The sequence below is a fragment of the Dermacentor andersoni genome, chromosome 7 (genome assembly GCF_023375885.2).
Source record: "Dermacentor andersoni chromosome 7, qqDerAnde1_hic_scaffold, whole genome shotgun sequence".
Taxonomy (NCBI): domain Eukaryota; kingdom Metazoa; phylum Arthropoda; class Arachnida; order Ixodida; family Ixodidae; genus Dermacentor; species Dermacentor andersoni.
In genome coordinates, this window is record NC_092820.1 from 95,599,122 (window position 1) to 95,611,338 (window position 12,217).

The following is a 12,217-nucleotide window of genomic DNA, read 5'->3' on the forward strand; positions in this document are numbered from 1 at the left end:
CGCAATTAGATGACGTCCTCTATGTCCTGACTCTTCGCGTTCACAAGAGCTAACTTGTGCTCGTTCCAGTCGGGAAAACATTTCACACGTTTAGAACCCACGCAGGTCACGTAAACGAATATATGTCAAGTAGTTATCTCAGAAAACTTGCTTAATTATGAGGCTCTCAACAGTACTTGAGCACGGTGTGATAGCGCTCGAAGCACGCTCCTGAGTGGAGGCTAGGATTAGCGATGCAGGTTTGTAGGCTTCTCGTAGTCACTGTCTTCCGAAGCTCAGTCATACGAGGACGTTGACTGACTGTATGAAGGCAAACTGACACACCCATGGTGCAAGAATTACCTTCTCATTCACTGTAACTTACGGAAATCTTGTCTATAAGACGCGGGGGCAGAAAAATACCACCATCCTTTCAGCGCTTCACGCTACAAATCGCGCAAAAGCTTGCGAAGTGCCCTTTTAGTTGAATAAGCTCTCAAGGTCTGGTGCTACCTAGCCAAATGAACAGAGGACGCGAGGAGGCGAGTTTCGGCCGTTACCCGACGCTTGACCGGAGCTGATGTTTGCACGTCTAGGGGGCGACCCGACACACGACGGCGCTGGGCTAATTGTCAAGATGTCACATAGGGAGTTGCAGGAAATCGCAAGACGTCGCAATGAGGCGTTTTCGACAAGATATAGCTTATGTGTTTACTTCTTATTTATTTATTTAAATATTTACTGGCAATGAAATAACTCCTGCGATTTCAAATATACCAAGTGAACGGGCGCCCACGCGTATGGTATAGCAGTGCCTGAAGGCAGTCTCACTGGGAGAGAAAGTTGTTCACTCGAGGCGCTTGGCTTGAAGCAGAGATCACCGGGAGCTGTTGGCACTCCGTTGAAAGACCCTTCGACAGATCTGGTGCAAGATTCGGCGGAAGGCAAGTTGGCTACCGCAACTAGTGATTTTTCGATTAACGGGCAAGATCTCTTTTTTTTTTCCCTGTGCCCCAGCGTGGCCTGTTTAACGCGGTTCGTGAAAGAATTGAAAGCATCGGGTGAAGTAAACTTCCAGAAAAATGCGGGCCTGAGTTCTGATCAGTTCTTGGAGATCTTACATTTCTATTTACAGTCTACCATCTTGTCTACTAACAGTTCTTATTATGCTCAGAAAGACGGTATATTAATCGGCTCTTATGTAGCTCCAGTTTTATACGACATATATCTTTCATCCATTGACAAGTGCATCTTTGCAAAAATCAGCAATTCTAATGTAGTTAGGGTTGATAGATATGTGGATGATTACCTTGTTTATTTAAATTTGAGACTAGCCTTGGCGTTGCTGTGGCAGAATTAACACCTTGTTGACAGAGTCTGGTGGATTGGATTTTACCTGGGAATTGCCCACAGGATAACTCAATTGAATTGCTGGACCTTAAACTTAGTTTCACGAAGACCTACGTGTGCTGGATGCATAACCCAAGGACTATGAAAAGCATTTACCATTTGACAGCGCACATTCTAAACTGATCAATAGGGGAATAGCTAATGCATGCCGCAATTCCGCATTAATGGAGTCATGCGGAATGCATGCGGATTGTGGAGTCAGCACAATCTTGTTATGTAATCACATTAGCCTATTGGAAGATGCTCGATTTCCTCCCTCCGTTATTACGGGTGTGTGCCGAAGCCTTCTGTAGAAGATAAAACACGGAAAAAAGTGCGGAAGTCAAAAGAAAAAAGAGAAAATGAACACGCACGTAGTTTCATATGTACATCACCTCTCCTACAATATAAAGAAGGTCACAGCCAAATACGATGTGCGCATTGTGTTTTCCGCCCCATGCAAACTGGCCAAAATTTGCCCTTTGATGGTGAATAAGCTGCCGGCTACGTGCTCCAAGAAGCACGTCACACGCTACACCGACTGTGTTAGCGATCTCGTCTACAATATTCCCCTAAGGGGTGGCAAGGTGCATATTGGAAAAACGGGACGATTCTTCAACGATAAGGCGAGAGAGCACCGGTTGGCGGTCAGCAGCAACATCGGCAGCCCCTTGGCAGACCAGAGCATGCGCTGTGGCGGTGCCACTCCTCGACAAAACGACCTTTTTAAGGAAAAAAAAGCGCACTGAAAGGAAGATAATCGTGGCTTTGTTCATAAAAAGAGCAGGAAATGAGTGCGTTAGCACGCCGTCACTAGCATTCAGTGTCAGAGAAGTGTCATTCATAAATGACAGCCTGTAATCTATGCCAAGTTTAGAATGTGCAACTGCCACATTTGGTTGGATGCTCGGATTACGCCTGTAATGCACGCATGCTCGTATGTATATCTGCCATCATAATTCGGCACAGATCACTGGCCTACGAGCAGTCTTAATTCCCATCACCCCTGCCTATCTCTACTGGGATTACGTTTCTGTTAGGTTTCTTCTACAAGTTTGCGCGGGTTCTGGTGAATAAACCGTTAGAAGCTGGCGCCCGTATGTGTCGTTTGTGTCTCACTTCGTCCTCGTCTGCTTAGCGCCGTAACTTCTGTTTTTAAGCTGAAAGACCACTCGTGCTGTTTTCGTCGTCACTCACTCTGGGTGCGTGGCGACTATCCCACTCCCTTTCCCACTGAGACTCTTCGAAGGCCTTGATATGCCGTGCGCGCTAGCAAGCCTTCGTGCAAGCAAGCGTGGGTTAGTAGCTGCACTTAATTTTTCATTTCCTGCTGGTTTTTTTTTCGCATTTAAAAATAAACGCTAGAGGTGTAATAAATGAGCACTGGTAAGCGTAGTTTCAAGACGGCACAAGACAAGAGAATGACACACTGGTGTGTTTCGGTGTCTTCTCTTGACCCGTCTTCAAAGTGGGCTTACTAGTATTACTTTATTATTATGGACCAAATGAACCAACTACTCCAGCAACGAGGTTTATTAACGAGAGTTGTATCTTGGTAAAAAAAAAAAAAAAAAAAAAAAAAAAAAACGTCCGTACGTCTCTTACAATTAACTGTTACTCCGTGATTGACATCTTCACAATGGTAAAGGCTAAGAAGTCGGCTAATTATTTTGTAGTAGTTCATTTATGTCAGCGACTAAGATTACTGGCGTTCCGACATGGTATTATTAGTGGCGTCCCTCCTGTTTTTGTTTTTTTAAATCTTCGTGCAGTGCATGACTAGGGCACTCGGTATATGCCGTATATCAAGCGCAAGGTGAAAGTCGCTAAACTGGCACACGACCACAAATGACTGTCAGTATACCGACTGAAATTTACTCTTCGCAGAAAGGAAATCTGCCCAAAGAAGTGGGGCTTGGTATAAGGGACGGTCATGTAAGAAATGAAATTTGAGCGGTACACAAACCCACATACACATACGCACACGCTAAAAAAACATAGTGACAATTCTTACCATATGTTTAAACATAAAACTCATCCAGTATTTCCCTTACATAAGGATCTGCTTATTCACGCCCAGTCTTCCAGCCTCCCTAAATTTTGCTTATCAAGGCTATTAACCAACGTCGCGATCTACCTATCGGCGGTCTTAAGTGTGAGGTTAAATTAACGATTTTTAATCCTGTTATTTATGCAGCGACTGTTGTTTTCTTTTTTTGCCACATAGCTCTGGCAACAGCAGAACGCAATCTATACTGTACCGTACAATCAATACAAATAATGCATGAACACATCTCGCGAAAAAGCTTATGGTTTTCCTTTTTTCTTTAGAGGGAAGGGATAAAGCTGTTTATCGTGCGCTATTGCATCTGTGCCATTGGAATACTCCAACATGTATAGCGATTTAGCAGCTTAAATGCAATGGAACGTGGCAACTGCTACTCAATGAACTCCAAGGAAAATTATCGAATGAATTACCGCCTGATATCGTCGTAGCGGGAGATAGCCTTTCAGCGTGTCAACGCATAGACTGGCTATACCAGATTGTACGTGCTGCAAGCGGCGTTCCGCTGACATAATCAGCCGAATCATCTGGCTTCAAATAATGTATGATAACCCATTAATAGAATAGCGCGAAAGGAATAAAATTCCTTTAAACTGAGACATTCGGCGCCTGTATCGGAATGGGATTGAATTCGATGGCAGCGAATCGCCCCAAAACGGCCCCGTGGACGCGAACGAGTTCCAGACGGATTTCATTGCCGGTGCTGCGGGCATCCTTCGCCACGAAGCAATCGTAACGCGAACCGGCAAGTAAGTCATTGCTCGCGGCCATCCGCGAGTGGCCGCCATTCCGAAACACTGTCGCGACAGTGGCGCTGTTAATAGTATGTTGAGAAATATTACTCGGTTCGGTACGAGAAACGCCACGCCAAGCAGAAGTATGATGCCAAGAAGGACCGAATCGACGCGAAAAGTTAACGTGCGCTAACTAGGCGCGAGCGGAAAAAGCTGCGAGAAGGAGAGGAAGGCACAAACTCCGCACGGGCGGGTTGGCGCACGCACACTCCGAAGATCGCGCTATTAGTGAGGCGTCGCGCGCTCTGCTTGCCTTCGGGGAATTTCGAGAGCAGGCCGCAGCTCCCGTGGTGTTGAAAGCGAGCCGTGTGAATGACGCGGCGTTTCGGGGAAAGGAGAATCCGCGCCGCTCCAGGTGCCGAAAGGCTCCGCGTGAACTGCCCTCTACGTCGGACAGGTCCTAATCTCCCCAAGGCCTTTCAACACGCCTTTTAACGCCTTTCAACGCGCGTTCGCTTGAGAAGGCCCGCTTATGACTTCGTGGCCCTCCCGATGCCTAACTCGATAAGTGTGATCGCTTGCTCTGGATTGCGAAGGGGCGATAAAATTGCCCTAACGAAAATCGTACCAACACCGCGCAGAAGCCTGCAGGCTCACGTATGGCTCGTCTATGGTGGTATATGGGGTACGTAATCTAATGGCGCCAGAAACAGGTCTTGTATAATGCGAGAACAATTTTCGCGCGATTCTATGTCTTCATTCACCATTCGTGGCTGGCCGATTCCAGTGATAATGTCAGCGGAACGCTGTTCGGACCAATAATGATGAGCAAATAAAATATGCCCCCCCCCCGCCCCCCCCCCCCGCCCCCCCCCTCCCCCCGCCCCCTTTGGGGAAAAATCATTACAATATAGCGGTCCAAGGTCCCAATTTTGTTGCCACGCCTTCAGGCCGACCCTACTCCACTCTTATCTTCACGGCCGGCTGATATCCCAGTGATAACGTGGATCTCTGGAGCGTCGTTCCGACCCACCACGAAGCGCCAAAAGCGCGAGAAGGAACAGCAACGGAAAAGGGGGCGCGGCTGCAAAGATTACGGCCAGAAATTTCCATTCTCTGAACGGGGTACGGTCCCAGCCGCGCTTCTCCTCGATAACGACAGGCACCTAGCATCGTATGGTTGCGCGTAGCGTCGAAGGAACTCACCTTACAGTCCCGGATTCGCGCGTCAGCCTCCCGACGCCGATGGGCCCTGGAGTAGGAAACAGCGATGGCGTCCGAAGCGCGTGGGGTTGAGGCACCGAATGGAACCCCCGCTGGCACCGGCCACGCTTTCTCTTCTTTCGCGGCTGCGGCCGCGCGCTGGAGCACGCGCTGCATGCCGCGGCCTCGCTTTCTTCTCGTCGGCGCAGCAGCGGTTGCAAAATTACGGTGCGGGGCAATCGGAGCGCGAAGATATCGAGCTCGCCCTCACGAAAGATTAGGCGGGGTTACCGTGGAGCTGGTTAACTGCATTCATGACCAGCTGCTTATCTATTTTCGTGCTTATTAGCGAGCTTTATTACTGTAACCTGTAGTCTCTCAGTTAGAAATAATATTATTAGCACGTGAAGAAAAAAAAATTTAAAACATCTCGACAAGTCCTTAGGAAAAACGCGCGTTCCTGAAAAGCAGTTAAGGCGATGAATAACGAATAATCAATAGTAGCGCCATGGTTATGCGGGCACAGCTCAAGCGATGAACAAGAAAGAACATCCATCTTGACAGTAATATTCCGTTTCGTTTTTAAAAAGTAATTTGGCAACAGTGCCGCAAGGAATAAGTAGCCAAATTAAACAACAGCGGCATCAAATAAACGCGTTCATCCTAGTGTGACGCCGGTACTGCAGCAATGAGCTCATGTGCTGCCCGCTATATCCGACGGATATAGCCCTCTGCAAATTTTAGTTTTGATTCCCTGCACAGCTCGGGCCTAACAACCTGAGTACCGCAAGCACAACCGTAAATGGTGATGATAGACCACTGTAACATTTAGGGCAGCTTACAGACCGGTCCCATAAATAATACGGTCTGAGACGGCTATCTAAACACAGAAATTCTTGCATTCCCGGAATGCATGGATCACTCTTCTTGAGCGTCTGCTCAAGTCTTCATTTAGTGGAAGCAGCGCGAGGCACGATTACATTTCCTGTAGAAAGCATGCACCGAAAGAGGATGGAGAGAGAACGATCTGCCGCCCAATGAGTTCATCCGTAGTGACGCATGAGTACATGTGCTCGCACACGGCTTGCCACTCAAATTCCAACAACAACGACATTTGGCTTTGGCAAAAAATGGTTATAACTCAGAAAGGGTACAATGAAAAATAAAACATGTTGTAATTAACAAAATCAACCTTTGAGTGCGCATGGTTTGTGCGCGTTAGAACAAGAGCTAGTTTTATTACACAAACGCAACCTGTACTTGCGATTGTTGACGAAGCGTAGACCCGTCAATGTAGCTCATTTGACAAAGCATTGGCGCGCGTCAGGTATGCGTTTGTGGGTTCGGCTTTTACCAGACGAAAATTGTCTGGTTTGTCCACTTTTATTTTCAAAGGGAAAGCTTTCTTTGGCTCTTTCACCCATTTTAGAGGTGGGGAGTTGGCAGTCGAAGCTTGGAACAAGGAAATCAGCCGCGATTTAGCGGTGAATGCGAGAGAAAGGCGTTAGCATTTACGTTGCGCCTCTGTGAGGGCCCAGGTCCATGACTTGAACTGCATTTACCACATTGCAAAGTGTTGTTCAGGAGATCACTGGACACACGTTCTGCCTCGCCTAGGAGTGAACTGCAATTGACAGTGGTGCGGAGCCGCCTGCCGTCAATTGCACTATATATATATATATATATATATATATATATCTGTGTACAGGTGTTAAAGTTTGAGTTTTACAGTATTTTTAATGGTTGGCTATGGCGTATAGCAGAAATCTACGCATCATTAGCCGTATTACCATAAAAGGCTGACACACACTATAAATCAAGACGGCCGAAATACTAAACAACAAAATTTTACCAACCATAATTTTGAACTAATCCAATGAGCGCGCATATTGCAATATACGATTCTGAAGCAAGTAATTTTGCAAGCCACATCCACTTGAACGAATTGTGAAACTAGCACTAGTTTTGAGAAAGGCATACTGAAACCCTCGGGGAAAATAAACTGTTGTTCCATTGACTTTTTGAACAAAACGCCGTTTTATGCATTGAAGTTGAAAAAATTACTAGGTTCACCAATACATTTCGTCGCAGTCATTGCGAACGCACAACTCGGATCTATTAGCCTTCTCAGAACTTGTTTTATGTGGATATGACTTTAGAAGTCACCAGCTACAATTCGTGGGTTGCGATATGTGCCGTAGTGTAGGGTAGCTTTAATTTTAATGAAGAAGGACTTCCTAATTAGTCAAATGCTCATGTAAATTTTTTTAGCAAATAGTGTCCCCCCCATCGAGTAATCTAGCCCTGGAACTAGAAGGGGGCTATATGGCACGGGTTATTTTATTAAATTTCTGTTGAATTACACAGTAGAACACCTCACATACATACATACATACATACATACATACATGCATACATGCATACATGCATACATACGTACATACATACATACATGCATACATTCACCCGGGGAACACAGGGATCGATTAATAAGATATAACAAAATCACGAAGCATTATTATTTAAGCAGAAGGAAATACCCATTGCCACACGGTAAGCTTTGCAGAGCGCAAGCGGTCACATTACGTTTGCTACAGACAAGAACATACCCAAGTCCAGATTTTATTAACAGTTTCTATCCGGAGAGGGAAACTCAAAGCAACTGTAATAAGTGCAATGGCATGATTACTCTTGAGCACATGCTTTGGCAGTGCCCCGCGGTCTTCACAGACTGTCACAAGGAACAAGAATGGTGGCGGCAAATGCTACACAGCAGATCACTCTCTGACCAATTACGGGCAGTCCAGAAGGCCCGCGATGTGGCTGAAGGGCTCGGCCTGACAGTCCCAACGTGGGAGCGGCGCGCGTCAACCTAGGGTTAACCTTCAGGACCCAATAAAGTTCTTCATACCATACCATACTAAGCAAGGCAATATCATCAGCGAATCGCAAGTTACTAAGGTATTCTCCATAAACTTTTATACCCAATTCTTCTCAATCCAGGTCTCTGAATACCTCCTGTAAACACGCTGTGAATAGCATTGGAGAGATCGTATCTCCCTGCCTGACGCCTTTCTTTATTGGGATTTTGTTACTTTCTTTATGGAGGACTACGGTGGCTGTGGAGCCGCTATAGATATCTTTTAGTATTTTTACACACGGCTCGTTTACACCCTGATTCCGTAATGCCTCCATGACTGCTGAGGTTTCGACAGAATCAAACGCTTTCTCGTAATCAATGAAAGCTATATATAAGGGTTGGTTATATTCCGCACATTTTTCTATCACCTGATTGATAGTGTGAATATGGTCTATTGTTGAGTAGCCTTTGCAGAATCCTGCCTGGACCTTTGCTTGACAGAAGTCTAAGGTGTTCCTGATTCTATTTGCGATTACCTTAGTAAATAGTTTGTAGGCAACGGACAGTAAGCTGATCGGTCTATAATTTTTCAAGTCTTGGCGTCCCCTTTCTTATGGATTAGGATTATGTTAGCGTTCTTCCAAGATTCTTTACGCTCGAGGTCATGAGGCATTGCGTATACAGGGTGGCCAGTTTCTCTAGAACAATCTGCCCACCATCCTTCAACAAATCTGCTGTTACCTGATCCTCCCCAGCTGTCTTCTCCCTTTGCATAGCTCCCAAGGCTTTCTTTACTCCTTCCGGCGTTACCTGGTGGGATTAATGTTGGAATAATGTTGGGATTTCGAATTCCTCTAGAATATTCTCTCTTCCATTATAGTCGTGGGTGCCACTGGTACTGTATAAATCTCTATAGAACTCCTCAGCCACTTGAACTATCTCATCCATATTAGTAATGGTATTGTCGGCTTTGTATCTTAACGCATACTTCAACAAATCTGCTGTTACCTGATCCTCCCCAGCTGTCTTCTCCCTTTGCATAGCTCCCAAGGCTTTCTTTACTCCTTCCGGCGTTACCTGGTGGGATTAATGTTGGAATAATGTTGGGATTTCGAATTCCTCTAGAATATTCTCTCTTCCATTATAGTCGTGGGTGCCACTGGTACTGTATAAATCTCTATAGAACTCCTCAGCCGCTTGAACTATCTCATCCATATTAGTAATGGTATTGCCGGCTTTGTATCTTAACGCATACATCTGATTCTTGCCAATTCCTAGTTTCTTCCTCACTGCTTTGAGGCTTCCTCCGTTCCTCGGAGCATGTTCAATTCTATCCATATTATACTTCCTTATGTCAACTGTCTTACGCTTGTTGATTAACTTCGAAAGTTCTGCCAGTTCTATCCTAGCTGTAGGGTTAGAGGCTTTCATTCATTGGCGTTTCTTGATCAGATCTTTCGTATCCTGCGATACCTTACTGGTATCCTGTCTAACGGAGTTACCACCGACTTCTATTGCACACTCCTTAATTAAGCCCACAAGATTGTCGTTCATTGCTTCAACACTAAAGTACTCTTCCTGAGTTAAAGCCGAATACCTGTTCTGTAGCTTAATCTGGAAGTCCTCTATTTTCCCTCTTACCGCTAACTCATTGATCGGCTTCTTATGTACCAGTTTCTTCCGTTCCCTCCTCAGGTTAGGCTAATACGATTCTTACCATCTTATGGTCACTGCAATGCACCTTGCTGAGCACGTCCACATCTTGTATGATGCCAGTGTGAGCGCCGAGTATGAAGTCTATTTCATTTCTAGTCTCGCCGTCTGGGCTCTTCCACGTCCACTTTCGGCTATCCCGCTTCCGGAAGAAGGTATTCATTATCCGCAAACTCTACCAATAACTCTCCTCTGCTATTCCTAGAGCCTATGCCATATTCCCCCACTGACTTGTCTCCGTCCTGCTTCTTGCCTACCCTGGCATTGAAATCGCCCATCAGTATACTGTATTTTGTTTTCACTTTACCCATCGCCGATTCCACGTCTTCATAGAAGCTTTCGACTTCCTGGTCATCATGACTGGATGTAGGGCTGTAGACCTGTACAACCTTCATTTTGTGCCTCTTATTAAGTTTCCCAGCAAGACCTGCCACCCTCTCGTTAATGCTATAGAATTCCTGTATGTTACCAGCTATGTTCTTATTAATCAGGAATCCGACTCCTAGTTCTCGTCTCTCCGCTAAGCCCCGGTAGCACAGGACGTGCCCGCTTTTTAGCACTGTATATGCTTCTTTTTGCCTCCTAACTTCACTGAGCCCTATTATATCCCATTTACTGCCCTCTAATTCCTGCAATAGCACTGCTAGACTCGCCTCACTAGATAACGTTCTAGCGTTAAACGTTGCCAGGTTCATATTCCAATGGCGACCAGTCCGTAGCCAGGGATTCTTAGCACCCTCTGCTGCGTCACAGGTCTGACCGCCGCCGTGGTCAGTTGCTTCGCAGCTGCTGGGGTGCTATGCCATGTTTTATTGTCACTGGCTTCATGCTGTGGCCATTCTACAGCGTATCTGTCTATGGCTAGGACACATGAATTTCTTCGTGGCATAACGTCGACAGAAAACAAGGGTGAGCCGATCCCGGTAGCAGTGCAGGGTAGAGCAGTGGCTCATACCACCGTAAGGCAGAGGCTGCAAGCAGTGACTCATCAATGGCTCATACCCTCTTAAGCAAGCAGAAATGCAACGGCTCATAATCCCGTAAGGCAGAGGCTACAAGCACTCAGCAAAGTGAAGCGAACAGTGCATACGTTCTGTGAAATCACGCATACAACATACGAACCAGCACAAATTTAAATAAAGGATAAGCTCAGAACAAGCATCCAAACCACATAATTGATGATAAGGCACTCCTGAAAACAATGCGAAGCACGTATCGCTGCCCGCATATATTTCTCTGTAATGATTACTGTTGCACAAGCTGCAGCGGCGACGGCAGCTTGCGATGTGGAGAGCGGCGACCCTAGCCTTTAGTGTACACAATAACTGGCCTAGCAACTCATTTCAATGTTTTTGCGGCAGCGCTATGGGCGGCGTGCTGTCAAAATTACTATTACTCTCATTACTACCATCACATTAAGGCCATAAAGCATTGCGTACCCCACTCAGCAGTTGTAGTGGTGGCTTTCAACAGCTTCGCTGGACATCTACTTTTGCAGGGCCGGCATGACGAGTCAATTTTTTTACTGCTTCCTCGATCTTCCCAAGTTTTAATTTCGAATACCATTGCTTTCTTCTTGTTGATGAGTATTGAAAGTTAACTGAAATCTATGTGATCTCTTGAGTTAGACACTTTCATGCTTTCTCGTTTCTTTACTAGGTCTTTTGTTACTTACGAGAGCTTACCTACAGGGTGCCTTGGTGCCTTACCTCCCACTGCAATTGCTGCTTCTGAAATCAGTTTCGTTGCTGCTTCATTCATTATTTGTATGATATGGGCCTTTTCCAAAGTTGCATATTTGTTTACGACTATCAACCATTAATGCATCTAGTTTTAGCGTCACCGCGTCTAGGTTGGCAGGTTTTTTTACTAATTTTACCTTTTCTCTCTTCCAGCTGAGACAAATCCTTTGGCCTAACCGTTGGCCACTGCTATTTACCCTACCTAACACTTCTACATCTTTCACTATGATGGGATAAGCGGACAGTATGAAATTAGGGCTTTCCAGGTCCATTCTCCGTTGCGGCGCTTCCTGAATAAGATATTCATTATTCGCAGTGTAATATTTCCACGAATTCTACTAAGCTCTATAGTCTCGTGTCCCTAGAATCAATGCCGTAGTTGCCAATTGCCTGTTCACCAGCCTGCTTTCCCCCCACGTTTGCATTGAAGCCGTACAGTATACTTAGTTAGCACCTTCGTGATCGCTAATTGAACATCTTCATAAAACTGTTCTATTTCATGATCATCGTGACGGCAGGTTGGAGCGTGGGC